We start from the raw sequence: 25,193 nt of genomic DNA on the forward strand, positions 1-25,193 counted from the left end.
TGAAATACTATACTGGTGGTCACTGGTACTCTGCTGGCTGGCCTCATTACATCTCCCTGCCTTAATGATGATCAGATTGTGGGAGGGGAACACAGGTGTGAGCTCTGTACTGCTGCTTGGTATCTTCCATTCAGTTATACACACTCTGATCTCTGATACAACTTGAGGCGCTTCTAACACAGTCTTGTGTAATGGGGCGTGTTTTTCCTTGTGAGGCCCACCATTACAGGTTGGAGAACACTGAACTGAATGCAAGGTAGTGTAGCACAGGTGTGGTGGAGCTCAGCATCGAGTTTGGACCCTGAGATTCTTGTGGTGAGGGTGCCAGTGAAGTAGTTAGTGAGGCCTTATTCCAACAAATTGGTACAGTTGCTTGAAAGGGCTGAAAACCATATCTAAAGGAATTAATGTACAACTGTCAGTCGTATGCTCATGGCCATGGTCTCAAAATGCAGAAAAAAACCAGCTTATTTCCTGGTGACAATCTAGCTTCTCTCCTAATTTTCAAACTAATTTTTAAGATTGATTTCTCCCCCCATTTCAAATGATTATGCAGTAGTGGGAGGGACAAAAGTCACATGGGAAAAGCCATTACAGAGTTACAGGTTTATCGGTGTCTTTGTATTTTCTATCAGCTAGTTAAGCAAATTTGGGCTCTCAAAATAAAAATGTGTTCCATGTGCTTCTCAAATCAACAGCAGAAAATGATCAAGCATTTGGAACATTAGGTGGTGACCGTTCTGGGGTGGGTGTGTGTGTGTGTGTGTGTGTGTGTGTGGTGCAGACTAGAACCCAGCTTGTTCTTCTGTGGCTGCTTGGGCTCTGCACAGTTCGCTCGAGTGAAAACTTGGTTTGCCAGTAGATTGAGCTTGAAGACAGTTTGACCTAATATGCAAGTACGAAGGGGCCCCATTTCTACATAGTCATTTGTCTGAATATAACCACACTTGAAACCTGCACATAAGTCAGTTTATCATCCATACACAGTGTTTGTTTTTCTGATTGGTGTAACTACAACCAACAGGGGAGATAAATCGTATCCCTGTCAGGTTTAAATATTTCTCATCTGGCTGTGGATTCATCAAAATTTAGTCATGGTGCTTATTCTGTAGTGATATTTGTGAGTGCATAGACTCAAACTTCGTATTTACACTAAACTTCAAACTGATGCACTTAAGGTAATTGCAGATAGTCATATTCCTCATTGCCTTATCACTTAGTTATGCAGTGAACCTGTACAAGTAATCTTCATTATAATGCTAATGAAGGTGCTAGTTGTTCTCTAGCTTTGTAGGCAAATAGCTTACAAAAATATGAAAACTTCTTTGATATGAATATGAAGAATAAATTACTTGGTGCTAACGAACAGATTAGGGTTAGATTGCAGCTTCAAACTATCCTCTTAAAATCTTTTTAACTGTAAACAGCGTTTTAGTCAGTTACATATAAAACTCTATTAGCTTCCTATTAATTTATGTGGTGCCCTCTAGAGGATATGTGACTTCAAATGATACTAAAAGAGTAAAATAGTTTAACAATTTTTTTCTGTTTGTTGGTTTTCAATAAGAAGCCATTCCAGAAATTCTAGAAGCAATAATGGAGCCACTCTGTGCGTTTTACATGGTCAGATTATCAAACTGGGGGGAGGAGGGTGACTTAGGTTGTTTGCAGGGAGGCTTCCTGTCTTTCACCCTTCTTCAAATCTTTTGTGTGTACTTAAAAATTCATTCTGAAAAGTAGTAGTTTCTCAATATCGGCACTTGATACCATTGTGATTGGCACTGGAACTCCTGAACTCGATTCAAACTAACTCTCCTAGTTAAAAGTAAAATTAGTTTAACATCATTAACTCCTGCTTTCTAAGCAGGGGACGTCTCTGTAGTAAGATGTAACAAGCTATGTCCCAGAGGCTCCATTGGTGGCCTCATCCTTACACATGTGAGTTGTCTCAGTGACTTCAGAGGGACAATTCACCTCGATTAGAGGGACAGTTGCGGTGGGTGCTGCAGGAATGAGCCCTATTCTGTTAACCAGGAAGGAATTTCACTTGTATAAAGAAAGGGCTCAGTATTAGAAATAACTTTCTATGAAAATGAGATGCAGAATATAGTTTCCCTGCAAGCTTCTGTCTCCTGCTCTCACACTCTTAGGTTAAGAAGTGAAAAAGACTTAATTTAACGAATTTAGGTTCACTCTCATATTTTGCATCCAATTATAGTAAATGGAACATACTATTAATACAAACAGTTTTTCTCCAGCAATGTGAAATGACATCTTAATGTATCGACCTATCCCAATCTCTCCTCCATTCTGAGTGGCAGCATGTCCATTTACAAGAGTGATATTCTCTTTGAAATCTGTCATTATGGCAGTTAATGACCAGTTGTTATGTTAACAGCCCTTGGGCTGTTAACATATCAGACTGGTTGTTAACTGGAAGGTTATTACTTATTTAAACCACAGGTATGAGTTGTATGAAATATGTTTTAGTTATGTATCACAGGGAACTTTTTACAAAAAGAACTTTAAAATGGAAAATGCCCATTGTTACCCTTCACAGGTGGCAGGGTTTTTTCCTACTCTGTCTGCTCACTTGACTTTTGCATGTTCATTAGCACCACAGGGCAGCATCCTTATTTTAGGCGCAAAGCATGCGTGGCCCTATCTCCAGGGTTGCTACTCTGCTTGCGCACATATGTGCCGCAGTGGGTATTTCCAGATGCATGGCAATTTGTGCCGCACATCTGAGACTAATATCTGGCCCAAAGTGTAAAATGAAAGGCTGACAATTACATGTAACTCAGTTGCATTAAATAATGAGCTTCCTCAGAAGCAGTGAAAATATGAAACTACAGCTGTGCTAAGCTAGTAGCAATGTAGGTCAATCACCCTTTTCACTTAGGTTTTTAACTACACAAACCCTGCTGAGCGACCAGTGACTACAAAGTGCTGTTTCATTCCTATTTAATTTTGGCAGCATTTCACTGAAGAGTAGGCATTCACGTAGCTAAATTATCTTCACCATTTCTAGTTTTAACTCAGCTCCATGACGCTAAATGTTGGAGTGCATACCTCTTAGTAAACACAGAGAATATGCTTTCTAATTCAATTTCCATGTTCAGATGGATTTAAAAAAAAAATAATCAGAACTTCTATTACTTTTGCCAGGCAAGATTCTCTAGCCAGGCAAACAGATCATAGGAGAAGGATTCACAAAATAAATATTAGGGTGGGCTTTTTTTTTTTTTTTTTGCATATAGGATCTTTGCTGGAGAGGGAAATACAAAACATTAAAATTCTTCCATTTTTCGTATAGGCTTAATGATGATTTAGCTTGTGAATTTACTATGGACTTTAAAAGTATCACTGAACAGCTATATAGATGACTAGATTACTTTTAGTTAGGGAAGATAGTGAATTGTATTTTATTTCCTTTGCTTTTGGCTGAAGACTTCAGAGACAACCCAAGTTCAAAAAAAATTGGCACAGATCTTGTAAAGAACGAAAGCACACTACAGAAAGTAAAGCGTTCAGGCATAAACATCATAAAGATATTGCATCTGTAAAATATTTAGATTGTGGAAAGATGGATAAGGTTTGCAGGCTGCAAAGATATGAATTGTTTGAGTTTGATTCAGTCTTGCCTGTACAGTTGCCCTTACTCCAAAGGTAATTTATTATTTAAAAATACGTAATAGGAATACTTCAAGTGAAATTCAAGAGAAGGCACTTTTAAACTCTCGTGCTGATTAATAGCTCCTGTTCTCCTCCTCTTCCCCCCCCCCCCCTTCCTTAACATAGTGGAAAGTGCATTAAAAAAACTGCAGACACCCAGGATATTAACTCATCCAAAAATACGTACATAGATAAACTCGAGTGTTTTTCCAGGGAAAACACTAGAAGTAGTTGGGTATGGAGTGTATTCTAAACTGTACCATGCTTAATCAGCTTTCTTAACTCAGGGAAGGAACTGTCCGAGAATGAAGCACTAAGTCGCACTGAACTCCAAGTTTACCTACTTACATGTGTTTGCGGGATTGGAGCATAGAGCTCACTTTTCCCTACTAAGGGCCTGATCCTGGAAAACCTTATTTAATTTAATTATTCTCATTGGAGTCTACAGGACTATTCATATGAGTAAGTTTGCAGAAATGGGCCCCAAAACAACAGATATCATAAAATCAATGTCAGACGTTGCATCTTTCTGCTTGTTAGGAATTTTTAGTGTGTAAGACGCATGTGTTAATAAAACATACACTAATTATATGTGCTGTTAGCTTTTTCTTTAAAAAAAAAAAAAAAAAAGCTATTCTATAAAAATTGCACTAGGAAACAACTTTTCCACTAATTGCTAAAGCATGTGGTGAGATCTCCAGATCACTTTAATCTATTATTACGCTTGTGTAGTTTGTTTACCAAACATTGATTACTAGTAATACTTCCCTGATACAATAACATCCTGGCTACTTAGACAAATGTATGTAATTTTATCCATTTTAGCTTTTAATATGGCACATTCAATTAGACTGTAATAATTACTGTTTAGTCACATACATGGAAATGCTATATTATAATGCAATCTCTAAAGCATAATCTCAAAGTTTGCTAGTGAAGGTTGACGCTATCCAGTGGTTCCATGTTTGCTACTCTTTTCTGGTACATTTTTTTTTCTTCAAATGTGCAAAGTTTTTAATAGTGGCATATTTCAAAGCACTAAGTTTTTTATGCAGGGTTTAATTTTCAAGTGCACAAATGCTCCCTCATATAGGGCTCTTTGAAAACCAGCCACTTTGTGCATTGTTAAACTATTTCATTAATCCTGCGGCTGTGCTCAAGGAATTTCAGGAGAGCTGAAAGCAGACACGAAATTTCTGGAGAACTTACATGTGAAAGTACACTACATTTTGAAAACTGCTGCAGCATTTTGTGATACTACTATTATATGGTATCTGAGTGGCAAATAATTGCACAACAAGGATTTTGTCAATTGATAAAATTAACAAGTTTTTGTTTAATTTTAAGCTAGCCTGTACAACGCTAAACCAAATTCTGTAGGATAGTTTAAAAATTCTATAGAAAGGATTTTGTTCTCTATTGAATTTTATAGGATTTTAAAGAGTTTATTCTATATCATTATTTTAATATATAAATTTTTCTTCCCTATTGAATTCTATAGGACTCCTCCATAAGTGAATTTCAATATCTGTAACTCTTACTTTATACATAGATGAAGTATTAGCTATATTTAAGTAAGTTGCTTTTGTGGGTGCAATTACTCTCAAATGCACATATGACTGAAATAAGTTTTATGAGAATAGATAGAACACAAGTTTCCTAACTTTAGCAATGTTTTGGCATCAGATTTATAGTATAGTCTTTCAATGCACCCTAAGTGCTGGTTTATAATATAGTAGTCTACAAAAATAAATACTGGAGCATAATTGTATGCCTGAGAATAAAGTATCTGCATATAACAAATTTTAATACTATTTGTCTGCCAATGCAGTGTGGAATCAGGTTTTTTTTTTTTTTGGTTTATTTAAAGCCAGATTCAAATTTCCATCTATCTTATCTTTTTTTGTTTGTTGCTACTGTCTGCAATTTTCCTAATTTATTTTTTAATGCCATTTTACTTATTTTTATAAATACTCTACAGCATGATTTTGTTTTGGGGAAGATAAATTCCTGAATCTTTTACCGGTGACAGATGGCTTAATTTCTAGCTTTCAGATGTGACTTAGATGTACTATAGTTTTTCCTTTTTTTCAACTTTAACATATGCTTGTTTCCCAGTATTAAATATAACCTTTCTGGTGCCTTATAAGCAAGCTAGGAATTTCCAAGGTAAATTTCGAAGGTATCCAAGATACATTTTATGCAAAATTTATGGCAGATCAAATAAATGCTATTTGATAGTAAAGCAAAAGGCTTAATAAAACTTTTCTCAATCTTCCCAAGAGAAAGGGATTTAAAAAAAAAATCAAAAACACACCATGTATTTTTCCCATTGAAAATGAAATAAAATATTCCTTACATAGATATTTGAGGACCAAAATATCTAATGTATGTACAATACATATTTTCAATGATAAAGGCTATCAGTTTTCATTTAGCAGTCATAGGTATGCTAAAATATGAGGGCATATATTGTTACCAGATGCCTTGTGTTTTGAAAGCTTATTTTCCCCAGTTGAGACTTTATGGTGACATGGAAGGCCCTTTAAATAAATCTAAATGATATCCCCAAGCTTAAAGTCTGTCTGGCCCAAATATAATACTTGAATTGAATTTTTGATTCTAACGTTTTAGGAACTGAATGACAGAAGCCCTTGCCAAGAAATCTTCTTCTAGTTAAGCAGTTATAAATCATGGCATTTTGGTATTGCTGCTATCTTATAGCCTTCCATGGCTGAGACTCCAAATTATTCTAAATTCATGGGCTGTCAGCCATTGGTCTCTTGAGTCCCATCTTTTCTTTGTTTTTAGGTGGCCATGGAAATGATTCATCTATTTATTTAAAAACTTTAGAGCTTAAGACATCCCTAGGAATACACTGTTCCTTTAAGAATAGATATCGACTTCGTCACCAAGTCATCTTTTGAGTACAAGATGGACAATGTAGTTAGACATACTTGACTTGGCAGAAAAAAAGTGTTTGCTCTGTTTTGGATGGCATACTCGGGATTAAATGCAGCCCACAGTAACTAAATTTAGGATTTACCTACACTGCTTATTCTGCAGTTTTCTAATATTTAGAATGTTGTTAAATATATCCTTTGGGGTTAGGAATGCAGTAAAGTAGTAGAACATCTTTACCACACAACAGCAAGGACACGAACAAAACTCACTGAAGTAACTGAAAAGTAAACTCAATATTTCCACCAAAATCCAACAGAATAATACATATTCTGTTATCAAAAACGAAAGGATTTCCACTTAAACCTCATAAGCCATTCATGCTGAGTTTAAAAACCTGTTACGATACAAGAATGCGTGCTGGGCTGGATGCAGGAATTACATGGTGAAATTCTGTGGCCTGTATTATGCCGATCAGATGATGAGGGTTGTCTTTTCCAGCCTTAAAATCTGTTTCAGATATGGACCAATCTATCACAGTACTTAAACATATACTGAAGTTTTAAATATTTGAGCAGCCCCATTGATGTCAATGGGACTACTCAAGGGCTTGAAGTTAAGCACGTGCTGAAATGCTTCGGTGGAGTATTCTGTGAAGAATGTATACATAAGGGTTTGTCTTCATGCACAGCTGCGCTGATGTAGCACTTTAGTGAAGATGGAAGAGCTTCTCCCGTCAGCGTAGTTAATCCACCTCTAGGAGAGGCAGTAGCTAAATTAATGGGGGAGACACTCCCATTGACAGCATTGTCTGCAGTGGGGGGTTAGGTGGGCATAACACTGTCACTAGGGGATGTGGCTTTTTCACGCCCCTGAGCAATGTAGTAATACTGATATAAGTCTGTAGTGCAGCCCTGGCCTTAGACCAAACTCTAGCTTCAGATCAAAACTGCAACTACCATTTGCTCGAATAAGAATTGCACTTGCATGACTGATGGCACAAGTGGCCCAAATTAACAACACTAGGAGGTTTGTACTTGAGTTACAATTAGACTTTGTGTTTCTGTTTTATAACAAACTACACAACATGTTACAGAAGTCTTCACTAGGGAAAATCACCTAAATGAAAAATGTAAAATGAAGTGTGTTCAGACCTGGATTGGTATTCCACAGGAAATTCCTGGATTGGTATTCCACAGGAAATTCTCCTGCAGTTTCTGTGTTAAGTGGCATTCTGCAGTACTGTAATTTAAGCTTTTCATCTTTTCTTTTGCAAAAATGATAATGTCTTGTGTTAGCACATACTGGATGAAAGTGAGAATTGCACAACATTTAAAGATGAAATTGCTTGTGCGGAGAGAAATCAGGGATTTTATTGCAGCTTCCTTTTACATTTTGAAGAGGTGAGAAATAAACAAGGGATGTCAAGTTTTTGTATCCAGACATACTGTAACGGGATGTATGTTCTACTATTTAGAAGGGAATTACACAAAACCAAACTGCAAATGTCACTTTGAATTTACCTCCATTACTTTTGCATTATGTTTTTGTGGTCAAGCCTTTGAAACTAGGGTTTATGTGTGAGCTATATTATGGGAGATAAGATTTCTCACCCCAGATATGTGCTAACAGCTGCCGGTTAATCAATTATATTAAGCCAGGGGATAACCTGTAGTTTTGTTCCTCTCCCCCACCCCACCATCCCCCCACAAAAAAATTCTCCACACATTGCGATAGAAATAGATGAACCACAGAAGCCAGAGTGGAAAGAGATATTTGGGTTGAACTAGGCAAATACTAGGGGAAAAAATCTGACCAAACTCTCCCTAACTCCTAAATGAACTCAGTTATTCCCTGTGTGTGGCCCTTTTGTGTTTACTTTCCATAAACATTTGCATATATATACAGCCCAGTTTTAATATTTGCTCAAAGTAAATTTCAGTCACACGTAGGTGAGTATAGATGTGTATGAATCCACAATTTGGGCTCCCTAATACTTGCATCAAAAGTACTTGTGTGTTTATCTAAAAGTCATACCATGTAACCTACCTGCAAGATTACAACTAAATAGCAGTGCTTAAATAGCAAGTATCAAATACTTGCAGAGAAAAGTTTGCATCAATCCACAGTTAAAAACAGCAACACAGCCTTGTTGAATACTCTTGAACAACACCCATAATTCAGGAAATCGCTTTTGCTAATATAGATCTTTCTTGAGAGAGAGGATTACATTCATTGGATTGCATTAACTGAATGTAGATTTTGAACTCCTCTTCTAGAAGGGTGTCTGTCCAGTATGTAGTACAGTGAGGCATAGATCTCCATTGTGGACTTCTAGTCACTATTGCAATAATTAACTGTTGACTCAGGTCTACTGTTGGGTATAATCTATCCTTCTTGCCATGCAGGATTGTTCCTTTATCCATACATCTTCCTTTATGTCCTAGGCTGTTAGTCAGAACTGTTATACCCCTATTCTTAGTATAGAAAGAAGTCCTATATATACCACTTGTTAAGATCCATATACGATAACCTTGGATCCTCTAGCCCATAGGGCTAAAAAACACCTTCTAGTGAAAACTTTCCTTATTGCAAATTTGTGGGGGAAGTGCATTTTTCTACAGACTTGGGGGAGGGATTAATTGGTAAATGTTTAGCCCTGGTTGCTGCAGAGAGAACTTTCTAAATTTGAATTGTTCCTGAGAGAGAGAGACACACTCTCAAGAGGGAAGGGTGAAAGTTTACTATAGGGGTGTCTAGCAATAAATGCTTTTAGTTACATTATTTAGTTTTAACCTGCTACATTAAAAACAAGTTCCTTTTATCTAACTTTAGGCCTCAGTCCTGAAAACACACACCATGTGCTTGACCTTATCACTTCTAATTTTACCATAATATATATTGCAGAACCACCATCCCAAGCCACAGGGTGGTGAGGTGGTTTTTTTGGTCATGAAAGGCTCAGGACCACAAGGCTGCTACTGGCTATTTGCAAACTTGCTGCCAGAGCTGTCTGGTGAAATAGCACAAGCCTCACACTGTGTGTGGCTCTTGTAGGTCTATCAAACTTCTGATTTCTATACTCAGATTCATTCTGTCTTTCTCCCTCCCCCCATTTTCAGGTGGTGTGGGGAAAGGATCACACCATGTGTATGGCAGGTTTAAAAAAAATAATTTGGGCAATAGAATTTAGTGATTCAAAACTAAGGCAAGGGTTTTTAAAAATGGGTGATTAAAGTTAGGCTCAGAAGTCCTGATTTAAATATTTAAATAGCTGCTCTGATTTTTTTCAAAAAATGCTAAACACCCAGCTCACTCTTTCTGAAATCAGGCACCTTCTTTGGCTGATTAAAGATGGGCTGGAGTGCCTGACTTTAGACCCCCTTTTAAAAAAAAAAAATCTTGCCCCTAATAACTTGTCTATTAAATTCTGCACTGAGAATAAATGAATTCTGTGCGATCTAGGCCTGCTACGTGGTGAACTTTAAAATAATTTTTTTTTTTTAAAAAGGCAACAAGAAGCACTGTGATCTAGTGGCTAGGGCAGGACTTTGGGCTTCACTTCTGACACTCACTCATCTTTAATTTCTGTGCCTGTTTCCTCATTATGGTAAAATACCAGGATACTAGACGAGCAGCCAAAGACTCCCATAAGTGTTTTCGTTTTGGGGATTTTTGTTAAAGCGTAAGAAGAAGGTACTGTGTTCTACAGAGGCAATCATTCCCAAAAAAACCCACTTCAGTATAGTATTGGATATTTATAGTCGGTAATGCAAAGTAATTTTAAACTAATTCCCAAGAGACAGGAAATTTTTAATCACAGTAATCGTGAGATGTAAACCAGGAAATGCTATGAACACCCCAACAAACGTGCTGTTTTACCATCAATGACAATAGTCCCTCATTTGCCGTAAGCATTTCCTCTAGCGCCTCCTCACCTAATTCAGTCCTAATTCTGAATGAACTGCTATTAAAAAAATCACCCAGTGAATAAAAAAATTGAATACATGTTTAACTAGGAGTGTGTCATGCTTTTTTGAGACCCTTTAATATGAGCATGGATGTGTGTATGTGAGACTCCCAGTTACCTTCCATCTCTAGGTATGACCCTGTCTGATCTCTTTCCTGTCATTTCCAGAACAGTATCTGGCCCCCACCCTGTTTTCTTACCTCCTGTGTGTTGTTAGGCTAGTTCTCTCCTCTCTAGGAACAAAATTATATTGCTTTAAAGGAGTAAATTTTAATCTAGCAAAGAGGTGGTACTAATCATTACAGGTTCCTTTAAGAATTCAGATGTGTCTTAAAGTGCTCATGATCCCATTCTTATTCTACCAATGCAGCATTTCCCCAGATCTGCCACTTTTCTCTCCCTCCCCACCCAACCAAATATACCTTCTGTATTTAAGGTAGTGTTTTTGTTTTGTTTTTAAATCTCTATAGGAGCTCATTTATTTGTAAAAATCTACTGTAGTTTGGCAGGTTCCCAGTCATTCATTCATAGGAACCTACTGCGTCTGGCAAAATAACGCTGGAACTAAATATGCTGTGTGTGTGTATATATATATATATATATATATATATATATATATATATATATATATATATTTTTAACTCAGGTGGACTTGTGATCTTAGCAGATAAAACACCTAGTATAGATAACAGTTTTTCCTGTGTGGTTTTTAAAAAGCAGCTTTTAAGCCTCTAAGGTTATTTTATCAGACACACATTCTGCTTTTCTAAAAGTTCCTTGGCAGATTCTTCATTTTAACTGCCTCAGTTCCTTTGTTCTAAAGTCTACTTTCCCCTCCCCAGTAAGTATAATCCTGCATGGGTTGTCTTTCTGAAAAGTAAATTCTTGCCACCAAGTCCTTACGGGGTAGTACTTGGATTATTAATGCAGCACACTGTCAGAATTACATAGGAACACCACCTTCTACTGGTGCTTCCTTTTACTGGAGTATCCAACAGGTCTATTTGTACAAGGATAAGTGTTCCCTTTCCACTAAAAGGAAAATTTGGCAGGGCGGGGGAATGGAAGAAGAGGTAGAAGACACATTTCATTTCCAAGAAAATCACAGTTGTGAGTCTGGGTGCAGGCCTAGAAACCCCATATCTGCAAAGAACTCAGGGTCCAACACTATAGACTTCCAGCCCTCAAAGGACTGTCATGTAGCCTTAAACTTTCACGCTTCCTCAAACTTTCAGTGGTGTAACCACACATGGAAACAAGTCTAGGCACACACATTGGTAGAGGCTTAATGCTCTACTCTCAGCAGAGCTCCAGTGGTTGGCACTACATTTCTAACAGCCCCTGTTAAACTAACCTGACCGCCAGAGGTGCTGTGCTTAAGAACCACTGATCTAAAACTTTTTTTTTCTGCAGACCACTTGAAAATTGCTGAGGGTCTCGGCAGAGCACTTAATGATCTTTCCAAATGTTGTTTGTACCATTAGCTAACTATTGTAAAGCACTTTGGGTAAAAGCACTATATTAAAAAAAAATAACTTTTTTTGTTCTACAAATAAAAGCATACAACTCATATTTTCATATCAGTAGTTTTACCTTTCAAATGCAATGGATGTGCCCTCTCTCCCCTGCCAGGGCAGCCCACAAGCTGGGGCTGGGAAGGAAGGGTGGGGTGGTCTCTCCCCACCACAGCAGTCACAGAGCTGAGGCTGGGAAGGAGGGCCATCTCTCCCCAGCAGCCGCAGCCCTGGAGCGGGGGAAAGTCACCTATAGTCTCTGTCACAGGACTTTCTGGCAACAATGTGCTATCTTCTCAGTACTAAGAATATGAAAAACATAACAGGTACTCACTGGTTTGAAGAGAGAGGCCCATGCAGCAGGTAACAGCTAGTTACAAAATGGCTACTTTAGGGCTGCAGCTGCTTGGCTCTGCAAAATTTAAAGGGCCCACTTCAGCAGGCATTCTGGGAAAAAAATCCAATAAAGGGACAACTTTGCTCTTGAATGAATTAATAAAGAGCAGGAAATGACTAAAGTAAGTGTTCTGAGGCAGCAGGTATTTCAGTGGTATAGATCTCCACTATTGGATCGTAGCCATGATAGTTTTTCTACCTAGCTGTTTACAGGGCTTACAAATGCTTTTCCTGATGAGCCTGAGCACGTTGAATGTGGTGTTTGTTACCTCTGTAATACAATCTCAAAAGGTTGATCAAGTTAAAAAATCAAACTGATCAGATTAGATCCTGGTTCTCATTTATTGATGTCCTGAAATGTTGATTGTAGTGTTTCCAGAAAGAATGATGCTTAAGGCCTTTTTTTGGCTAAAGGTTCAGAACTACCTGGCTTACTTGAAGGTTCCTATACATTATCTTCTAGCACAAGGTACTTTCTGTGGACCGAACTGCTCCTCTCCAGTATCAGTTTTGAGAGTTTTTTTTTTTTTTTCCTTCCCTCTTTCTTCATTGATAGCTGAGGTACCAGTACCCAGTAAAGGAGAGAGAAGAGACTCTTCTGGGCACAGGACAAAAATAAAATGGCACACAAGTGATTTTTTTTTTTAAGATAAAATCACCTAGAGAGATTATATTATTATTTGAATCATGTGCAGTGAGCAGGGATTTTTTGTTTCCCACATAATTCACAACTTGCCACAGTGATTCCAAAAAGTCACATAAGCTTCTCTTATGCTAACAAAGCACAGAATTTTCAATGTGTGCTTTTGTTTACTTAATTTTAAGAAGGCTGTCGGGGTTCTATTATGGCTTAGGCCAAAGCCTATAGCGGGTGTACTATAGAGGCACATTGTCCTGGAGGAAGGGCCCAGAGGCATTGTGCCTGAGGCAGGGACGTTGCCTCAGGAGATGCTGGAGGAGAGTGCACAGTAGTGACCGTGGCTGGGTGCAGCATGCTCTCTTCTGTCCCTCCGGTTATCTCATTTCTGCTGGCTGGTGCAGAAGGATGGCGAGCAGGTCCTTGTCTTCATTCTATCCATTAAGGATGTCTAGTGATGGCACTTGACTTCTGCAGCTTTTGCGCTCAGGCAGAACAGTGACTGGCATTTGTGGCTGGCCTCTGCCTTTTACTCCCATATGTACCTATCTGGGATTAGCTAAAGTGGCTGGGACATTGGGGTGATCCTAATCTTTGGAAAAGTCCTCATAGATATTTAAAAACAAACAAACAAAACAGTGTATAGAATTGTGACACAAATCTATAGTGCATTCTGTGGGCTTTGAATATAATTTCTATAGGCCTTTTCCACCAGTGTTGCCTGTGGATACTGCCGCGAGAGTGGCTTTCAATCCCAGTGGTCCCTCAGTAGGACTGAGTTGGGTATATTTTCAGGCTCTTGTGCAGGGATAAACAGGTCTCCTGTTTCAAAGCGTTTCACAGCAGTGGGGCCCTATATGATGATGTACCACAGACCGAAGTCATGGGGCTTTCTGTCTGAATCTTTGTCTCATGGGTTGAGAGGGCTGGCAGCCTAACTACTGTAACCAACAGCTTTTAGTTTCTTAATGCCATTTTGTCACTGCAATTTTTTTAAATACAAAGGCTTTCTCTATAGTGTAAGATAACCTTAGCATCCGATCCCTGCTCCTTTTGCCAAAGATTTCTGGGCTGGAGTAAAGATCTGTTAAGACTCCTCTCCTTCCCTTGTAAGTGCTGAGAGAGGTCAAATTACAAAGAAGAAAGGCAATGGGCTGGCCCCAGCTATGGGCATGGAACCAGCTTTCAAGGTGCTGCAGATTTTAGATCATCATCCAGAGGTCAGACAGAGGAGCATGTTGTTGCTTAGAGTATCTTGTATGCCTATATCCAGCAAAGGAACTCTTCCTGAGTGAAGCATTGCACTGGTACTTAACCTCCCACCCTACAATACACTTCTCTTTGTTGTGGTTGGAACTTAGGAGGAAGTGGCTAGATCACTGGACTGGGATTCAGGAGACCTGAGTTCTATTCCTGACTCTGTCACGAGCCTGCTGCATGACTTGGGCCAGCCACTTCACCTCCCTGTACCTCAGTTTCCCCATCTGTCAAAGGCGGATAATGATACTAATGTCCTTTGCACACCACTTGAGATTTACTTATGAAAAGTGCTGTATACGAATTAGATATTATTTATCGTTAGCAAGGGTGATCTCCCTGCTGGGAGGGCAGCATCCACTGACTCCCTCGATACCTTCTCGGTGGGGTAGGCATTGTCCAGGGTTCTCTGGTGTTCTGCTTTTGCTCTGATGGCATTCTCATCCCTGCCCTTTAGCACTTATCCCCTCTCTTTAGCAGAGCTGTGTGCCCCCTTCCCTCTCCTGATGGGAAGGCTAGTGCTGTCCCTGTGGGGAAGCCCCCAGGAGGGACTCCAACCCCTCATCCCAGATGTCAAAGAAACTGCGGTGAGAACAATCAAAAGGCCAAGGGTGAGAGTCAGTGCTGTGCTAAGCTTCAAGTCTTTAAGCCACTGTTGTACCCTCCCAATTCTGGGCTGCTGCAGGGGCCAAAGCAGACCTAGTATAATTAGACAGCCCTGGAGAGTTAACCACACCAGAGCAGCAGCAGCACAGCCCAGAATCTTTGCTGTGTTACATGCTGTAGCCCTGTCCCTGATGCTCCCTTCCACTCCTAGCCCTGCATGAGGGCCCTTGGACGGGAGCCTGTGGCTGTCTTCCTCAGTTCCTGCACTGAAGGAATTCTCTCCCTGCTGGATCCAGGGCTTTTAGCACCCTTGTATGGTGCTCCAGTGCCTTTATCTGGCAGAGAGGGGTGTGAATCTCACCGCAAGATCTCTTATGAGAGCCCCAGACCTTGCAGCAAATGTTACCGCATGAAGCGCACAGTAGTCTAAACAAGACAAACAATTTTAATTCCAGCCCAGACCTTCTCCTGCTCTGTTGGGAGAAATGCGTAGAGAGGATCTAGGAAGGCTACAGATTCTGCCAAATAGTCTCAGCATTTACCAATGCCAGCTACTCTCTCTGTTTATTTTTGAAGGCTATATAGTTCCAATGATCACTTCTCTCTCTCTCTCTCACTGTGAAATGACTGTAAATGTATTTTCTTCCAACAGCCCTACCCCTTAAAAATAACAAAAAAACCCAACCCCAAAACGGTTATCAGATGCAAAATGAACTTTGGGCCTGGTATAAATAGCTGTGTAGCTGCCTCTGCAGAACATGCTGCGTACCAGGTGCTTGACTTAGGGCAGCCTGGGAGGGAGGAATCCATTAGAATATTCATAGCAGAATTTTAAGAAATACATCTTTTCTTGTCACTTTTAAAAATACCCACTCTTACCACCTCCAGTCCTCGTTGTCACTCACTTTTCCCTTCCTGGGGCCATGGAAGGTTGTTATACTTGGTATTTAAGCTTCTTCACCAAGATCTTTGCACTTTCTTTTTAAGTCAGTGTTTAAGTTCCCAACTGACAATCTGCTTCCAGTCATGTTTGCATGTGGGGCTAAAGCCCTTACTCAGTCACCATCTCTTATTAGTCCAGAGCAGGAGTTTTTACTGATCCAGTCAGAATATGGCCCTGTGCCTACAAATAATTTTGTTTTGCATTAATTAGGTAGCAGCAGTGATCTTAGAATCTCTGTGTCTTGTCAATGTTTGCTAGCCCTCACAATTGCCCTAAGGGAGCCGTAGACCTTTCACTTTACAGAGGTGTAAACTGAGGTCCTGGGAAAGCTTAGAATGCAACCCAGGAGTTCTGAATAGTATATTTCTTATATATCTATTCTAAACACCGAAGGCCCCCGTTACTGTAGTATCTGAGCACCTCACAATCTTGAATGTATTTGTTCTCACAATACCCCTGTCAGGTGGGGAAGAGCTATTAGCCCCATTTTATAGATGGAGGAATGAGGGACAGACCTTCAAATGTGTGGAAGTTAGGAGCCTACCTTTGAGGATCTCTGCCAGAAAAAACAAGTAACTTAAAGTCACAGTCTCTTCCAGAGCAGGAAATTGAATGTGGCTCTTTCAAATTCCAGGCTAGCATCCTAACCGCTGGACCATTGTTCCCCTACTGATCTCAGACTCTGACCAGGAGAGTGCAAGTGCTGTTGAATGATTGGGAATTAGTTCTCTTTTTTTAAAGAATTCTCGCCAAGTCAGAATGTAATTAACAGATCAAGAGCTAGATCCTGCATCACTTATGCAATGGGAGTAGTCCCGCTGACTTTAATGGAATTACTCACTGGAGTGTAGTTACTTGCTTATAGGATAGAACGTTTGCAGGATAGAATGCCAAGTTAAGCTTGGTTAAAGTTTAATAAAGCAGGATAAGATTTTTAAAAGGAATCAGTGTTGGCCTAAATTTGCTGCCACTGACTTTAAATCAGAGCAGAGTCAGGCCAACACTGAGCCATTTTAAAAAATCTATCCCCTAACATACAGACTCACTAAGGGAGACCACTGCAGATGGCTCACAGGAGGCCATACATCCAGCTGAAATAGAATAGAATACCTTCTGCTGTTCACTTGGAGTGGGGTGCATTTCACCCAAAATGAGATCATGTTCCGTTTGCTGCTAGCTTAGTATTCTCAGGAGAAATCTTTATAAAACAAAATTTGTATAAAAAGAATTATTCAGTACATGTTTATTAGGTAAGCGGCATAGTGAAATAGGTGCTGCTTATGTTTTTACTATTTAAAATACATCCTAATCCACCTGGCTGGGTTTCTACCATCTCTTGTAATATTCAATCAAGCTCTTGTTTCATGAGAAATGCGACAGTGCATTGTTGGCACTTTACAAACCTACAGCCCTGGGCAATTGTTAATGAGAAGGCATGGTTTTTTCCCTGTTCAGGACACAATGAGATTTTAGACAGATGAATGCTAAGAGAACCCTATGTACCAAAGGCAATGTTTACTGCATGTAATACATATCATTGTTTGTCTCCTGTAGTGAAAAATACTTGTGTCATGCTGTTCAAATGTACTCCTGACAGAATAGTGCTTGCTATTATAGGGTCCATTGCTTAAAAAAATGATATACTGACAGAAATACAATTTAAGAAAATTTAACACCAAGGGTAGTCGACCATGTAGACTACTATTAAGAGGCCAAAACTCAAGGCCAGGGTTTTATTAAAAAAGAGAGAGAGTTTATTTGCTAGTAGTAGGCAAAGTTGGAAAAAAAAAAAAACAGAAGAAAAGAAAAAATCGAACTTGCGTTCCTTGGTCTCTAGTGTGAAGAAAATTAATGAAAGCAACAGTTCAATAAGATTTTATTGCAGAAATGTTTAAGTGAAACATTTTAGGAATGCTTCAGAATTTTTAAACAGTTACTTACCATTTAGAGTGCTGTAACACTACAGTGCATAACAAATTGTTGCTATTGGATGCAAGGCACACCCAGTGCTTTTCTTAAAATGTGTAGTCAGACCTGGTTAATTTGAATCAGTTTATGCATTCCTCCATATTTTTTATTTGGTTTAGAAACCTATTGAGATTAACAACTCGGCAACATGCACACACAATGTACTGTATTTGATTGGCTACCACTTAAAATCACATTGAGAATTCAGATGTTTGGTCTAGGGCTGGTCAGATTGTTAGTTGAAAATAAAGTATTGAACAAATTTAGCCCTCCCTTGTCCCCCTCCCACAATTGCAAATTGATCCTGATTTTAGTTGAGTGTATTTGCCAAATAGTTCATACAAACCTCTGTCAGTCTGTGGGGTGTTCATGTTTGCTTTGGGTATTTGTGTTGCATGACTGGTCACCTAATTCACATGTGTTTCTTCTCTGTGCTGAGATGACTGAAGCTTTTTCATACAGGAAATGAATGAATCAGGAATTCTCCTGTTCATGCACAAATATTTATTTGTATACGTGCATGGATACTGCAAACATTCATAATTGGCAAGGGATATGAATGTGCTCAAATTGAGCAGCTGTTTGGACATTGAATGAATGTTGACAAATACTGGTTTTGTTTTCAGTTAGGTTTGTTTTTGTTTTTGTTTTTTATTACCCCAGTAGTGAGACAAATTGGCCAAATAGGAACTAGATTAGGTATCTTGAGTCTGTGGTGTTTAAGTGCCTTTATAAACATACGAGTTTCAAATTAAGCAAGAAATGCTAGAAGACCTAGTGCAGCTAGCGCTTCCTGTTTAAGTTAAAAATTAGAAAGGTAGAGGGGTGTGTGCGTGTGTGTGTGTTTATAGGGGAACACTGTCAGTAGAGCTTGCCAGTTAAACACTGAAATAAGGACCAGATTCGCAAAAGTGCTCAGCACCTAGCAGCTCCTATTGGGACTCTTTTTATGGCAAAATTTTCTATAAGAGCTCGTCTGAAAATCTGGCCCTTTAGTTGGGTACCTAAAATGGGAGATGAGCTTCCTTCAAAACTACTCCTTATTTTTCTTAAGCAGGGGCTCTGACTTTGCTATGGACTTTTACATCCTATTCTGGATGTAAAGCGAAAGAGGAAGTCCAAGGGTTTGAGATAAGTGTGTGCAATTGGGTAGGTACACTGCATTATTAACAAGTCAACAGTTACCCTAGTTATTTCTAAATCTCAGTAGAAAAAAATGCCACGGAGTCTCAGACAGCACCTTTTGGCAAACACCACTTTCTTGTTTTTTATAGCAATACAAATAACAGATACCTATAACAGTAAAAAAGAAGGACCGTCACTAAACAAGACTTAATATGTGGTATTTAATTCTTATTAATTGGTTAAAAAAAGTGAGAGCCAATCTAGATTTGAGTGCTGGAGAGTGATCTTTTTAGTCTATGACATAACATTATTTTTCTTTATAAACCTCTTCCTTTAATAGGTGGTACCAATGTAATTGCGTACAATTTCACCATGCTAATAGTAATGACGGGGTTCATCTCTTTAGACCCTACCTTAGCAATATAAGCAGAATACTTGTTATCCAATAAACCATGTATATTCCTAGGGATTGCACTACAACAAAAACATACCCTTCTGGTATGAATTTATTTAATCCTCCCTGAAAGTGTCCTATGCCCTATACAGAACATATAGATGAAACAGGCCCTACTTTGAAGAGCTTTCAATCTTGGGGACTGATGTGCACCGTAAATTTACTCATGTGAGTAGTCCCATTGACTTCAGTGGAACTGATCATGTAAATTACTCATGTGCACAGGTCAGAATCGGGACCTAAGGATTTAACAAGTAGTTCTTCTTAACCAATTAAAATTTAAAGTTACACATTTAAATTAGCAGAGATGTTATCTTGTATAGGCACCTCCAAATTAAATCATACTGCATGTTGTAAAGGAATTTGTTTGTGATGCTAGCACTAGATTAAATTTATTAAAAGTGGAATACCTAAAAATCTAGCGGGGTGGATTTGATTTAAATCAAAATGATTTAAATCACTAGTCGGGAAGACTCGATTTAATCATGGATTTCTATATAAAAGTGCATTCTTGTTGGTTGTTAAAACCTTAATACATATTCTTCACAACTCCGAGGTAGATGTAGGTTTCATTTTCATAAGGTACACACTATACATTTTTAAGTGATTTATTTTGAAAACTTTTCTGATTAGTTTTACAGCTATATCACAACAGGAATGATTGTTTGGTTATTTCATTTACCAAAGGTAATTGAAGCAGATAGTTCACCTCCCAATGACTTCATAAATATCTCCAGTTCAACAGGTTAATCACTACTATTTGGAGGATTTTCTTGCCATGCTGTATTAGGAGGAGAATATCACTAGATGGACATTTAAATTGTTTCATTAAACTAAAACAACAATGTTATGTATTCTGGATTTTTTTCTTCAACAGCAAACATAATATTTTACCTAAACAAGCATATGAATTTTTGAATTTAGTTAAACATTCAAGTTTTTTAAAATCAGGTTCATTTTTATTAAAATTGTTTTTAACTAAAATAGTTAAATGAAATATTTTTAAAAAAACAAAACAAAAATTAAATGGACTATGTCAGCCAGGTCAACTTGAGAAACTTAAAATATTGGCTTCTGCAGCTATCTTAGTCATCTTCACCTTTATTTTCCTCTTTCTTTGTAATCTGGAAAAGAAAAACAAGCTTTCCTGCTTTTTCAGGTCCCAAACTATTTCTCAATTTGGAATGAATTAGTCCAAAGGAAGAATATTTTCTTCCTACAGCGGCAGAAGAAGCTACTGCTGTTAAAAGTGAGATTATCACTTCCACAGTCTCTGAATCCAAGTGCTTATGTAACTTCCACCAGTTCACTGGTGTGACTTCCTTTAAAACACCATCAGCAAACATCTATTTCTTGAATCGTTCACCCTTAGCTCTGAAGTTTATTATAATTGGCATTATGGAGGGATGATTGCTGGATGTCCATGTCCTAGCCAGCTCCTCTTCTTCAGCAGTTAATGTTTGACCCTGGTACCGAGTATTGAGAATATCTGAAAGAAAATGAGCTGGAGATAGTGCTTGTCCCATTCGTTTTTTTTAATGCTTGTGATTTTAACTCTGTCATTGCCGATTTCTCTCTTTAAGATCTCACTCAGTTCCTTCCAAATTTCACCAGCGTCAGCAATAAAACAGCTATTTCCCTGCGTTTTGTTCAAGGCTACAGAAATAGGCTTCAGGGTTCTCAGCATGTGTTCAGCATTTCTCTTACGCCCAGTGTTGAGAACTTTGGCTGTGACAGTGCCATCTATTTTTTCACGATTTTGGTCACAAACTGTCGTCAGATTAGGCCAGTTCTTGATCTAGTGCTCAGACCAGTCCACTACTGAGTTCCATCGCACGTCTTGTGGGAGCGTTAGCTTGGTTCCTCCCACTTTTTTCAGAGCAGCTGCTGCAACGTGGGTGTTAGGGAAGTATTTTGCAATTTCAGCAACATTAGCCTTTATTTCTGGAACACTGAAGTCTTTGGCTAGGAGGTGCATCAAAAGAGCACTGCAACCGTATGTTATTAGCTTGGGACTCTCTTCTAAAACATTTCTTCTCATCTTGGATACATTTGCAGCATTGTCTGTGACCAAGCTGCGTACTAGACATTTGCATTTTTCTCACAGTTTGTTATAGCTTTTACTGTTGCTACTTGTAAGTATTCTGCTGTGTGTGCATTTCCTGATGTATCAATTGTTTCTGTAAGGAAGACATTCCCTTCTTCTGTTGTCACATAAGCACATACAACAGGATCATTGTGGACATTGTTCCACCCATCAAGACTTAGGTTAACAATGTCACCTTCTAGACCTTTTGCACACTGCACAATTTCTCTTTCATACACTTTATCCAGCAATTTGCCTGCGACATCTGCTCTATGATTCTATTGGGTGGACTGTATCCTGGTCTTAATGACTGAACCATGTTAATGAAGTGTGGGTTCTCAACCATACAGAAAGGAGAGTTTGTTGCATAAACAAACTGGGCATTTTTTTCATCAATTACCTCTTTTTGTAATCTGCTGGTTCTTATCACAAACTTATCTATGGTGGTTTCTGGATGATGGAGATTTTTTTTTTTCTTTTTGCTACAGGTGATATACTGTGGCATCATATACATGATGTGACTGAAACACTGTCATTGGCAGATAACTCTGAAACTATAGAAAATGATGGTGATCTTGAAGGTGGATAGTCTTCAGAATCCTGTATGTTGAGGATGGATTCTCCTAAACAAAATAATTCAATGCAGTTATTTAATTATTATTACCATACTGCTCATTTAGTATTACTCATTGCATTCACTGACACTCAGTACTACTTTAAAGGTGAAATTGTAACAGGAAGATCTGCCTATTTCAGCTACTTATTTTTTTATCACAACTGCATCTAAAATGATAGTACCGTAGAGTAACAACTATATTTTTGCTCAAACATGAGAATTCAAGAGTAGTCCAGAGGGACGACAGGCAGTCCTTAAGAAAGAAGTCTGAAATAAAAAAGTTTACCAACCTGAAGATCCTGCATGTTCAGACATGTTCCTTTCCTCATCTTCAACGCAGCTTCCTCCTGAGAAGGAACACTTCACATGATGTTGTTTCATTCAGGCAACCAGGCCTTGCATTTCTTTGTTGCACTGTTTGCATTTTGCGCGCATGCCTGTCTTACCCACAGGTAGCGGAACTTCATTAAAATATTCCCAAACTGGGTCTCTTTTACAGCCCCTGCTGCCATTATAGGTTTTCCCTTCTACTGAGAGAATGGTATGGTAGGTCTCAAATCAATGAAGGCTACACTCGGAAAGACCTCAAAACTTCTGGAATGTGCTGCTCAAACAGTTTCACTTTGGTTTCTACTGCCTGTCCCTTCCTTCTCACATTTATCTCCAGACTACTTCTTGTCCAGATCTAGTCCATCCCCAACAATCTTCTATTCATTGAACTTTCTGAAACTTTACACTTTTAGAGAGAGGTAAGGGATTGACTCTGTGTACACAAATTTGCAGAGGGATAATAGGGTTAAGGTCTGTTATTTCTCACCTCTCTATTATTTATTTTAAAACATTTTTGCTGTTAACAAGCATGCAGAGGCAGATTTATAGTAAAACACAGGGTGCCCTGGCACGGGGGCCCTAGGGCCAGGCAGCTGCAGGGGCAGAAGCTTGGTCTTGCTGGCTCCTGGGGCTCCTGCTGCAGGCTCCACATCCACCGGCAGCCAAGCTCCCCTCTCCCCCGCCTCCTCCCCCAAGCATGCCGCATTCCCACCCCTCCCTCCCTCCAAGCGCTTCCTCCTCACTGCCAAACAGCTGTTTGCCAGTGCTCAGGTCACTCCGGGAGGGAGGGGGAGGAGCAGGGCCACAGTGTGCTCGGGGGAGGAGGCAGAGAAGACGTGAGGGCGGGGCCTTGTGGAAGGGGGTGAAATCATGGCAGGGCGGAGCAAAGTCAGGGCCCCGGCACTCCCCCTACACATATCACCCCCCCCCCCCCGCACCGTGTTGTGAGCCGCTCAGGGCAGGGGGCTGAGAGCACCCCTCATGACGCCAGCCCCCTGCCCTCTCTGACTCCTGCACCCCTCCACGTCCCCACCCCCACTCTGAGCACCAAACGGGAGCTCCTGCACACACACCCACATTTCCACATGCACCCCGCACACCAAATGGGAGCTGCCCCAGGTAAGCGCTCCACGCCCGAACCTCCTGCCCCAACTCTGAGCCCCCTCCTGCATCCTAAATCCTGGCCAGCCCCTGCACCCCAACCCCCAGCCCATTCCTGCACCCTAACTCCCTCCCAGACCCTGCACCCCCCTCACACCCCCAGCCACCTGCCCTTCCTGATTCCTGCACCACCCCCACATCCCGACCTGCAACCCACACACCAAACGGGAGCTGCTCCAGGTAAGCGCTCCACACCCCAACCCCCTGCCTAAGCCCTGAGCCCCCTCCCTCACCCTAACTCCTGGCCAGACCCTGCATCCCAACCCCCAGCCCATTCCTGCACTCTAACTTCCTCCCAGCCCCTGCACCCCAAGGTTCTTTTACATTTTTTTTTTATCAAGCGCTCTTATCCAAAGCGCTTTACAATAGGTAGCTTACAGTACAAACAATATTTGGAAAGATCATTAAGTGGTCCGCTGAGACGCTCAGCGATTTTCAAAGTGGTCTGTGGAAAAATAAGTTAGACTACAGGAACAATCAAGGTACCTCACTCTATTTTCATTTTCCTTCCTATTACTTATAGGAGGAGGATGAAGAAAAAAAAGAATGAAAAATGGAGGTGTGGGGGAGATAAGAGAGAGTGTTCCTTTTCTTGGTTGGGTCCCAAGGAGGGGCCCCAAAAATGAAGCTGAGCACAGAGTCCCACTAACTCTAAATCAGCCACTGCAATCATGTTATCTCTGGAGACACAAATCCACAGTTTGAGAACTGTAAAACTAAGCATCTCTGATGGTATCTTCAAGACTGAGCACTGAGTCCCATTGGGTGGATAGAAAGATTAACCTAAATAATCTATACAGAAGATATAATGTATCTTAATTAAAACTATCTTCAGATAGGTTTTTTTCCTTAAAGCATTTTATCAAAAAATCCAATTTTTAAATTAAAAAATCTGTTTTTTTTAAAGCTTTTTAAAAAAAATCATTGATTTTTATCCACCCTGAAATCTAGTTTCCTTGTTACCGTTTATATTCATACTCTCAGAGAATTAACCATGTGTGTCAGTTACAGTTTTGTAGTCAATTTCACTTTTAGACCCTGGGCATTATTTGGGTTTCAAATACTGCATGGTAATTATTCAGTTGTTTAAAAATAGTTTGGATTGTGGATTTTTTTTTAATTGTGGAAATATTGACGTTTGCTTTTATAAAAATATGGGGATTTCTTTTTAAAGAGAGGTAAATTTTGGGTCAAATTTCAGTTGACAGTTTCCCTTTGAAAAAAGAACAGGAGGACTTGTGGCACCTTAGAGACGAGCCAATTTATTTGAGCATAAGCTTTTGTGATACATCCGATGAGGTGAGCTGTAGCTCATGAAAGCTTATGCTCAAATAAATTGGTTCGTCTCTAAGGTGCCACAAGTCCTCCTGTTCTTTTTGCGGATACAGACTAACACGGCGGCTACTCTGAAACCTGTCCCTTTGAAAGTTGCTTACTTTTTGATGGTGACCATTCTAAGTCATGTGTTGATTGCAGAAACACCAACTGCTATTTATTGATCGGCACAAAACAAAACCCAAAAAACCTTAGTTGGGGGACCAATCAGACTGGAAA

The 25,193-nt window shown here is 39.5% G+C and overlaps 1 protein-coding gene across 3 annotated transcripts in view; it reads left to right on the forward strand.

The window, feature by feature from the left end:
* The window catches only part of LMO3 (LIM domain only 3), a 78,829-nt gene that overhangs the window by 14,217 nt on the left and 39,419 nt on the right, over positions 1 to 25,193 (forward strand). The gene's annotated exons all lie outside the window — the stretch shown is intronic.

Source organism: Natator depressus, chromosome 1 (assembly GCF_965152275.1).
Source record: "Natator depressus isolate rNatDep1 chromosome 1, rNatDep2.hap1, whole genome shotgun sequence".
Classification (NCBI taxonomy): Eukaryota; Metazoa; Chordata; order Testudines; family Cheloniidae; genus Natator; species Natator depressus.